The sequence below is a fragment of the Salvelinus namaycush genome, chromosome 29 (assembly GCF_016432855.1).
Source record: "Salvelinus namaycush isolate Seneca chromosome 29, SaNama_1.0, whole genome shotgun sequence".
Lineage (NCBI taxonomy): Eukaryota > Metazoa > Chordata > Actinopteri > Salmoniformes > Salmonidae > Salvelinus > Salvelinus namaycush.
In genome coordinates, this window is record NC_052335.1 from 5,763,916 (window position 1) to 5,774,408 (window position 10,493).

Genomic DNA, 10,493 nt, shown 5'->3' on the forward strand with positions numbered 1-10,493 from the left:
CAGAGCGGTTCTGGTTCTGAGAGGACACTCTGGTCCTGATGAACTTGTCCCTCCAGCCCTTGATTTTGGTCAGGTCACTGGTCTTCCCTGTCCTGGAGACAAAGGACCTGCTTCCATCTGCACAGAGAGGCGACAAGGTCATTAGAGAGAGAGACACGGGCCCGATTTCAAATCAACAACTAGACCCTTCACCTAGCCTCTACCCCCTTAGTGTTTGGAGGAGACAAGGTCATTAGAGAAGAGATACAGGCCCAATTCCAAATCAACAACTAGACCCTTCACCTAGCCACTACCTCTTCGGGGTTTGGAGACTAAGTACACTGCTCAAAAAAATAAAGGGAACACTTAAACAACACAATGTAACTCCAAGTCAATCACACTTCTGTGAAATCAAACTGTCCGCTTAGGAAGCAACACTGATTGACAATAAATTTCACATGCTGTTGTGCAAATGGAATAGACAAAAGGTGGAAATTATAGGCAATTAGCAAGACACTCCCAATAAAGGAATGGTTCTGCAGGTGGTGACCACAGACCACTTCTCAGTTCCTATGCTTCCTGGCTGATGTTTTGGTCACTTTTGAATGCTGGCGGTGCTTTCACTCTAGTGGTAGCATGAGACGGAGTCTACAACCCACACAAGTGGCTCAGGTAGTGCAGCTCATCCAGGATGGCACATCAATGCGAGCTGTGGCAAGAAGGTTTGCTGTGTCTGTCAGCGTAGTGTCCAGAGCATGGAGGCGCTACCAGGAGACAGGCCAGTATATCAGGAGATGTGGAGGAGGCCGTAGGAGGGCAACAACCCAGCAGCAGGACCGCTACCTCCGCCTTTGTGCAAGGAGGAGCACTGCCAGAGCCCTGCAAAATGACCTCCAGCAGGCCACAAATGTGCATGTGTCAGCATATGGTCTCACAAGGGGTCTGAGGATCTCATCTCGGTACCTAATGGCAGTCAGGCTACCGCTGGCGAGCACATGGAGGGCTGTGCGGCGCCACAAAGAAATGCCACCCCACACCATGACTGACCCACCGCCAAACCGGTCATGCTGGAGGATGTTGCAGGCAGCAGAACGTTCTCCACGGCGTCTCCAGACTCTGTCATGTCTGTCACATGTGCTCATGTGCTCAGTGTGAACCTGCTTTCATCTGTGAAGAGCACAGGGCGCCAGTGGCGAATTTGCCAATCTTGGTGTTCTCTGGCAAATGCCAAACGTCCTGCACGGTGTTGGGCTGTAAGCACAACCCCCACCTGTGGACGTCGGGCCCTCATACCACCCTCATGGAGTCTGTTTCTGACCGTTTGAGCAGACACATGCACACTTTTGTCTATTCCATTTGCACAACAGCATGTGAAATTTATTGTCAATCAGTTTTGCTTCCTAAGTGGACAGTTTGATTTCACAGAAGTGTGATTGACTTGGAGTTACATTGTGTTGTTTAAGTGTTCCCTTTATTTTTTTGAGCAGTGTATATTGCAACTATCCAGTCCCTTCAGATCTGTAAACACTGACGAGGTTGGGGCTTGGGGGTTATTATTGGACCAAACAATAACCTCAACCATTAACACTACCCCATTCTACCACAGTAATAGCTGTGGAGGGAGACACTTTCGATCAGTCTGCATGGTCAGTGCAACACATGCAACAATGTTGATGACAACAATGTTGTTCCACTTTGATCTTAATATAAATCCACAAGCGTTCTACAATATTAGCTTCGGTTTCTTACATCTGCAAACAGAGGCTTCTAAACAGCTTCTACCCCCAAGCCATAAGACTCCTGGACATCTAGTCAAATGGCTATCCAGACTATTTACATTGCCCCCCCCCCCCCCCCCCTCTCCACACCACTGCCACTCTCTGTTGTCATCTATGCATAGTCACTTTAATTAACTCTACCTACATGTACATACTACCTCAACTAACCAATGCTCCCGCACATTGACTCTGTACCGGCACCCCCCTGTTTACATTATGAGTTTTTACTGTTTCTCTTTAATTACTTGTTACTTTTATCTCTTATTCTTATCCGTATTTTTTTTAAACTGCACTGTCGGTTAGGGGCTTGTAAGTAAGCATTTCACTGTAAGGTCTACACCTGTTATATTCGGCGCATGTGACTAATAACATTTGATTTGAGCTAGTTTGTTTTTTCTTAGCAAGTTAAGTTAAGCTAAATCGTGTTAGCCACTAATTCTAATCGCTAGATAGCTGGCTAGCTAACTAGCTAATAAAAGTAACGAGTCAGAGCAAACGTAGCTAGCTAATACAGCCTGATAACAGTGCTGGTGGAGGCATGTTGTTTGTGCAACAGTATCTTCTAAATCAAAGAGGAATAGGCAAAGCATGTATATGTTGGCTACATGAATGAAGATTTAATGTAGCCAAAGATTATAGGGTCCTCTAGGAAGCACTGAACATCACTTTGGTTCCGACCCCGTCACAATAACTCGTCCATGGCATTTTCATTCGTTGTCATGTCAAACAACACTATATTTAAAGTGCCCACTATTATTTATATTTTAACTATAGAATTAGAATAAACATTCTATTTTCCATGATTCCAAAAGTTCCAAAAGATCAAAGTGTTTTGATCTAAATCGCAATTGCAACATTTGGTTAAAAATGAGGCCTAGTATTTTTGCCCAAATCGTGGCAGTGTGGAAATGATCTCAAATGAGTGCAGGAAATGCAAGAAATTATTTTAGGTTGAAGTTGAACAGTATAAAACAATCAGAATGGAGAAAGACCCATTGAAATCATTTAGAATATATGTGTGGCCACCCTAGGGTCACGCACTAGTCATAAAGCAAATGTAGAACTTTTATTAAATCAAAAACATAAAATACCGTCAAATACTGTCCAACATTTGAAAAATACCATATGATATTTTGGCTACTTTCAAGTGTAATTAATTTACTACTAGGCTAGGCGTTAACAATTCTCAATTAGGGAATAATACTATGTCTATTAATACGTTCCCTTGTTGGTAACTATGACAAAATCCCTGGGCCTGCTAATATTGTCTCTACTCAAATGAAACCCAGTGAAAGCAAGTAAGCCTTGTGTTGACATCCCATGTCATACTGTATTGTGAATGGCAATCAGTGAAAAAGACAGTTGGCGTTGATGTTCTATTTTGTGTGTCTCCAGGCGTCTTGTTGCCAAGTACGCTGCTAGAGAATGACAAGCCCCTTTCAGAGTATGTACAGTAGAACAGAACTTCTTTGCAGCCTTACCAGTTCTCTCTGGGTGTTCCTGCACGACTGGTGACGTGTTACTTGGTGGCATATCCTCCACATGGACACCAAGAGCTTCCTGTGACACAGAGGAAGAGATTACATTTTCAATACCATCTGCACCTTCAGCAAATATACACAAAGTTTCCCACTTATATTTTCAACTCAGGGGATCTAAATGAACAGTTGTCTGAAACTCTTTTTTTCCCATAACTCTCAGAGCACGAGTGTTGTGTTTTACCTTGGAAGTAAAGGACACAAAAAGTAGACCCTCCACGTCGTCCAGTTGAGGCTGCATAGCGACAGTTACCGGGCTGCTTGTTAACGTGACAGCCGCTTTCGCCACCTTAGTCCCCTTAGTGACTTTTCCTGCATTGCCCCAACGATTGCCCCCTGATTTCCGCCCCTTCTTCCATGGCTTTGGGACGGCAAAGGGTGAGGTGGTTGGGGTTGGAAGTGAAGGTGAGGGGTTAGGTTCGGGAGCGATCTTCTGTAATTTGGATGTTTTAGGGGTTAAGCTGGCAGCCTTGCCCTCTTGAGGTTCGGCAACCAAAATGGGAGAGGTCATGGTGGGTTCTACAAGCGTAACCTTCTTTGAGGACGGAACCTCAGACTTCATTGGTTCTACAGTGGAAGATTCTGAAGGCTTTGAACAGCTGTTGGTGTGTAACACAGCATACTGTGTAGCATTATGAGTGTTAGCAGTCAGGCTGGCCTGTATGAAGGGGTCCATCCCAGCCCCACCTTGTCTCTCCTCCCCAGACCCCTGTCTCTCCCCAGGCCTGGAGGCTCCTGAAGACAGGGCTAGCTGGGCTTGGAGGTACCGTCTGTGGAAGACGTGGTCACCGTCACTATCGTCAAGATCTATCCCCTCCTCACTGGCAGACACGTCAGTCTGGCTGGCATCGGAGTCTGCTGTAGTGGCTGTACCAGGGGCAACTCTCCTCAGCTTCGCTGAGACTTCAGCCTCCACAGGGTGAGTAGTAGAGAGATAATCTTTCTTCATGCTACAACACAATGAGCGATTTGTTCTAAATATGAACAAATAAATTAAATTGGATCGGTGTATCAAAAATGTATGTCAAAATTAATAACATTGAGTGAACACACATCCAGGAAAACGTACAGTTATTACTATAACTACTGTTCCCTAAAGGAGGAAAACGAGGTACAACACAGCTGTGGGGAGATCGCGTGCTAGTTCCCTCTACTGAAGAACATTAGAATCACATCCGACAAGGCCAATGAACACTGTGCCTCACCGGAAGATAAACCCCATGCACGGATTAATATCTTAAATTCAGTACCGCTCTTCACCGAGCCCAGAACTGGGCAGCGCGGGCCTAACAGGTGTTGTACCTCATTTCCCTCCTTCAGGGAACCGTAGTTATAGTCCTAACTTATTTCATTATGTTTCCTGTTAGTCGGTCAACTCGGTACAACACAGCTACGGGGACATGAAATCACACCCCAAGCCAACCCCAGCAGACACCAAATGAAATGGCCCATGGCAGACCACCCAGAGTTCCAACCTGACAGGAAAACCTGCAGTCCCAGGTTCTGCGCAATCTGCGCGCTGCCTAATGACCTTCTCCTGGCCTAGCCATAAGGGCAGTGAAATCCAAGCGATAAAACCTTACAAAAAAGTGTGTGGCGATGCCCAACTCGACACAGCACAAATATCTCCTACAGGCAACCCTTTAAAACAACGCCCAACACGGAGACAGACCCCTGGCGGAGTGAGCACATACATTGTTAGGTAATTCCTCCGTTTTGCTGTCATATGCCAGAGAAATTGCCTCCACAATCCAGTGGGAAAGACGCTGTTTGGAAAGCACTCTACCACGAGCCGGATTAGCAAACCAGACAAACAGTTGGGTCACACAAACGTACACCCTTGGTCCGCTCAAAGACATAGGGAATGTAAGCTAGAGACCTGTAGGATAGTCATGACTAGGGTTGCAAAGCGGCGGAAACTTTTTGGGGGGAGTTTTGGGGAATTTTTCTTAAATTAACTTAGCTTAAATTCATTATGTGAGATGCACATAAGGCAATTCTAGGTCTTGTGGCATATTTTGGTTAAACTATCCCCAATTCAATGGAATTGCAACCCTCTGCATGCACAGTGCATTCTTCCATCACATGTGCAGTGCACTCTTCCACTACATGTGCAGCTGATTCTCAAGACCTTGCACACTAATGAGATGCTATGGAAGCCACACTACTACACTGTCTGAGCCAAGGACTACATGCTTTCTGGTTTTGATTGCAATACTGTGTAGGGTGAATATATTTTATATGACATGCATGATTTTTTGTTAACTAGTAAATAGTAGTCCAAAGTGTGTTTAAATAATTTCTAACTTGTTTACAATTTCTGCTAGTTAGTTTTTGCTACCATATGGGTTTTAGTTTGCTTGAGCCTGCTAATTGAGGAGTGTTAATTCACCTGTTTCCATACATGTTTCATTTAAAAACGTTTATCTTACAAAAGGAGTTGTTTAATCTAACTGCTTAACTATTTATCTGAACATTGAATTGTATTTTTTATTTTTTTTTTACTCATCTTTACAGGAAAATGCCACGGGCACTATCTGATGTGTGGAGACATTTCACTGCAGCTAATGTAGAAGGAAAAGATGTGTACATTTGCAAATACTGTGCCAAATCATATGTGAAGAATGCAACAAAGATGCAGAATCATCTGGCTAAGTGCATAAAGTTCCCTCAGCGCTCACAACAAGCAACCTCTAACAAGGTCCCTTTACTTCTATTTGAGGTGAAAATTATGAATCAGACACCTTATCGATAGAAACAGCTCATGATCCTCATGGAATCAGAAGTTTTTTTGACTCAATGGAGGAACGTAGTCAGAGAAATGCTGATGAATGTCTTGCTCGAGCTGTGTATGCAACTTGTTCACCTCTGATGCTCACAGGCAATGTGTTTTGGAAGAGATTTCTGAATGTTCTTCGCCCAGCATACACCCCTCCAACCAGACATGCTTTATCTACTCATTTGCTGGATGCAGAGTTCAACAGAGTTCAGGTAAAGGTCAAACAAATCATAGAGAAAGCAGACTGTATTGCAATCATCTCTGATGGGTGGTCGAATGTTTGTGGGCAAGGAATAATTAACTACATCATCTCCACCCCTCAACCAGTATTCTACAAGAGCGCAGACAAGGGACAACAGACACACCGGTCTCTACATTGCAGATGAGCTGAAGGCAGTCATCAATGACCTTGGACAACAGAAGGTATTCGCACTGGTGACAGACAATGCTGCAAACATGAAGGCTGCTTGGTCTAAAGTGGAGGAGTCCTACCGTCACATCCATTGGCTGTGCTGCTCATGCATTAAATCTGCTCCTCAAGTACATCATGGCACTGAAAACAATGGATACACTCTACAAGAGAGCCAAGGTAATGGTTAGGTATGTGAAGGGTCATCAAGTTATAGCAGCAATCTACCTCATCAATCAAAGTGAGAAGAATAAGAGCACCACATTGAAGTTGCCAAGCAACACCCGTTGGGGTGGTGTTGTCATCATGTTTGACAGTCTCCTGGAGGGGAAGGAGTCTCTCCAAGAAATGGCCATATCACAGTCTGCCAATATGGACAGCCCCATCAAGAGGATCCTCCTGGATGATGTATTTTGGGAGAGTGGAAAGCAGCCTGAAACCTATAGCAGTAGCCATAGCACAGATTGAGGGAGACAATGCCATCCTGTCTGATGTTCAGACTCTGCTTGCAGATGTAAAAGAAATCCGTACTGCCCTGCCCACTTCACTGTTACTCCAAGCAGAGGAAACTGCAGTTCTGAAATACATCAAAAAGCGTGAAAACTGCCTGAAACCCATACACGCCGCAGCGTACTTGGGGTCCAAGTCTGGCAAGAGCGTCCTGTCTGGTGCAGAGATCAACAAGGCCTATGGTGTCATCACTACTGTGTCTCGCCACCTTGGCCTGGATGAGAGCAAGGTTCTTGGCAGTCTGGCGAAGTACACTTCCAAGCAAGGGCTTTGGGAAGGGCTTTGGGATGGAGATGTAATATGGCAGTCATGCCAACATATCTCAGCCACCAGCACATTCTGGCCTGCCAACAACGGGAGAAAATGCCTGAGCACTATGTACACCACCAACAGCTCCAGGTAATTGATGTGCAGCGTGCTCTGCGACACTGTCCACAACCCCGGATTGAGCTGCCCTCGCACAGTGCACCCCACCCTCGGGGTGATGCGTCTGTCGTGATCACCTATTAGGATATAACTGGACCCATGGGGTCCCCAGCAACCAAAGCCGCGGGTCCCTCCACCGAGCCAGAGCCCATAAGCATGACTGGGATATCCGGAGTGACCGGTTTAGGTGGCACGACACGTCCATGCGAGTGTATCACACTGAAAAAACATGGTGGGCTGTCAGATTTTACGAAAACATTGTGTGATTTACTCAAACATGTTTTGTTTCTCCTCAACAGGATTTCTTTGCTTGCAATCAATGCAACACGAAGCAAAATCAGATCTACTAGTTTGAATCATGTAGGGGGAGTGTGAACCAATAAAGTTAATTAATGCGGAGTAACAATTCAAACCGCGCGGGAGAAGAATCTTCCAGAAAGAACGCTGACGCGTTAGCGGAGAAGACAGTACCTAGAATCTTGGTCAAGGTAAGCATGGTGATTGATTTTATTCAAACTTTGTCTGTGTTGTTGTAGTCAGAATTGTAAGCATTAACGTTATTAGTGATTGCTCGATATCATCATTTTGTGCTCGTGTCTGAAACATATTGGCATGGCAGCTAAAGGTAAAATACGATGTTGCTAGCTAGCTTCTATGAACAGTAAAACAGGACTAGGTCAAGATTTACATTTTGTAAGGAGGTAGTTGGTGAAACACCATGATATTTACCTATTGTTCAAGAAGTTCGAATTTACCAAGCCAAGAACTAATTAAGGTTTGCTGAGGGGTGCACATTGCTTGAGCTAGCTAACATGCTAGCTAACTTTCTACCTAACTAATGCTTTGGTGCTTGTGGACGACATCGTCTGCAATCACTTTGCAGCAGCATTTAGTGCACCAATTTTTTTTTCTTGTGAGGTAAATGTATAAGAAAATAAGTTAAAAAATGGCTTTTCATTACATATTTGAGATCTAATGATTATACACATAATCCTTTGAGATAAACTGCATGAAAGCACCTAACAGTTTGCCCATGGCTGCCTGCATGTTGTAAAACATGGTGCAAAGGTGACATAGACTTATTGAAATGGGATGTGGAGTTCATTTTAGCAGTTGAACAGTATTACTTTATATTATGGGTGTCCATTTATCAATACATTTAAAATGATAAAATATTTCAACATATGTGCATATGAGTGGATGCATGCATAAATCAATAGAAAATTGAATCAAACAATTCATAATGAAAAAAAGTATTTCATGGACAAAATGTATATTTACAGGTCCATGATGTTTGCCTACTACATTTGATCTGCTTTGTCTACCCATTCAAAGGCTATATAGTGTTGGTGAGTACTTTTATCAGTGGTTGTTTTAGGTTGTGGAAATGTAAGGGGTGTTGCGAATTGGTGTCAAGTAGGTCCCAAAGTTAAAGCACCCACATTATGGCCGTACTGTCCGTTACCCATGTACATACATTGACTGTCCATGCGCATTTAAGACCTGGGATGCCTTAATTGTGCACCAAAGTAAAGTCCACTCAACAGAGGTTACTAAAAATCTGACTGAGAAGTGTTCTTTCACTGTATGTGGAGGATGGAGAAACAGTTTGAAATACAAACTGGCAAACTACCACACTCGCCTGAGAAGACTGGGATGTCCAGAGGTGAAGATAAAGTCCTTGAAGCACAAACCTGCAGGGAAGTCAAGTACAGCCTATGGTGTTAAAAAGACAAAGAGAGCAGAAGTGAACTTTTGCCCCACATATCCCTCAGGAGAAACAGAAGAGAGCCTCGGGGACATGCGGAAAGCTCTACTGTCCAATGTGAAGAAAGGGAACAACAGAGAGACAGTGAAGTTCAAAATGGAGAAGACATGAAGTTGTCCGTGACGCACCCATGGTAGAGGACTTCATGGCAAGATGGCCTGCGCTCTTTGATGTCATTGAGGTAAATTAGCCATGCCTAGTTATTTCTCTCCCTATAGAGAACCCTCCAGTTTGCTGATGGTGTGATCATCTCCAGTCTATTCTCCTTTCTGCAGTTTTTAATCAAATTTGTTTAACTACTATTTTCAGGTCAATGCTGAGTTTAAGAGAATCACCACAACCCCACTCCAGTCTAAATGTATTTCTCAACTTGATATACACTCAGATAAACTGCTGAAGTTGTTCCAAAGAAAGAGGAGGACAGCTGGGCAAAAGACTCATATCAATCATGGCACCTATGGCTGATGTAAGAATTCATTATGCTTCAAAAGACACATTCATATGTGGTTCTACACCAAAAGTTGACTTCAAAATAAAACATACATTTTAAAAAATCCTTCTCTTTTGTTAGAATAGCAACATAGATGTCAGACGAGAGTGCATCCTAAAAGGGAGTGTGTGTGTGTATATGGGTGAAGACCCAGAAAAGCTTGTTCAGGAATGTGGTATGTGTTTTCTTATTCCTTCTCTTCCTCTCCTGTTCCGTGCCACCATCATATTCTATTACTGTGTCATCTCCTCGGTCTTCCATCTTATTTCATTAGCTGCGGTTAGATGCACCATTTTTTTCTTCCAGAATTGTATCATTCAGATGAAAGACTCAATGTCTTTTTTTGGCTTGCATGAATGCTGAATACAGCGATCGAAATTGACTGTGTCTCAAATGTAATCTGAATAGAATGGAAATCTTGGTTAGAATTACTTCATTTTTGCCTTGTAAAATGCAGGTTTCAAATATTGCCATTTAGTTGACACTTAAAAGGACTCCAGTCTTGATTTATTTCGGTCTGTATCATGCTCTTGTGCTTCATGAGCTATACTTTTTGCAACCTAGAGTCCCTAACTGTAAACACTTCATTGATGAATGATTCATGTTGTATGACTGACCAGTTTTGCCTTTGTGTCTTATTCAGGACATGGAGAGTCCACCAAGGCAGCCATTGAGGACACTACTGTGGGCATCTACATTATCAAAGACCATGTGAGTGAGGAACCAGAGGACACTGGGATTATCCTTGAAGGCGTCAAGGTGCTGCAGGATCTGGGCAACGTAGCATTTGCTGTTGCGATGCTGTTCGGCATCATG

The 10,493-nt window shown here is 43.7% G+C and overlaps 1 long non-coding RNA gene across 1 annotated transcript; it reads left to right on the forward strand.

The window, feature by feature from the left end:
- Positions 1 to 7,824: 7,824 nt before the first annotated feature.
- LOC120023878 lies at positions 7,825 to 9,594 on the forward strand. The gene is made up of 4 exons (XR_005472790.1): positions 7,825 to 7,907; positions 8,703 to 8,768; positions 9,195 to 9,368; positions 9,497 to 9,594. It is a non-coding gene; the product is annotated as an uncharacterized LOC120023878 (long non-coding RNA).
- The last annotated feature ends 899 nt before the right edge of the window (positions 9,595 to 10,493 follow it).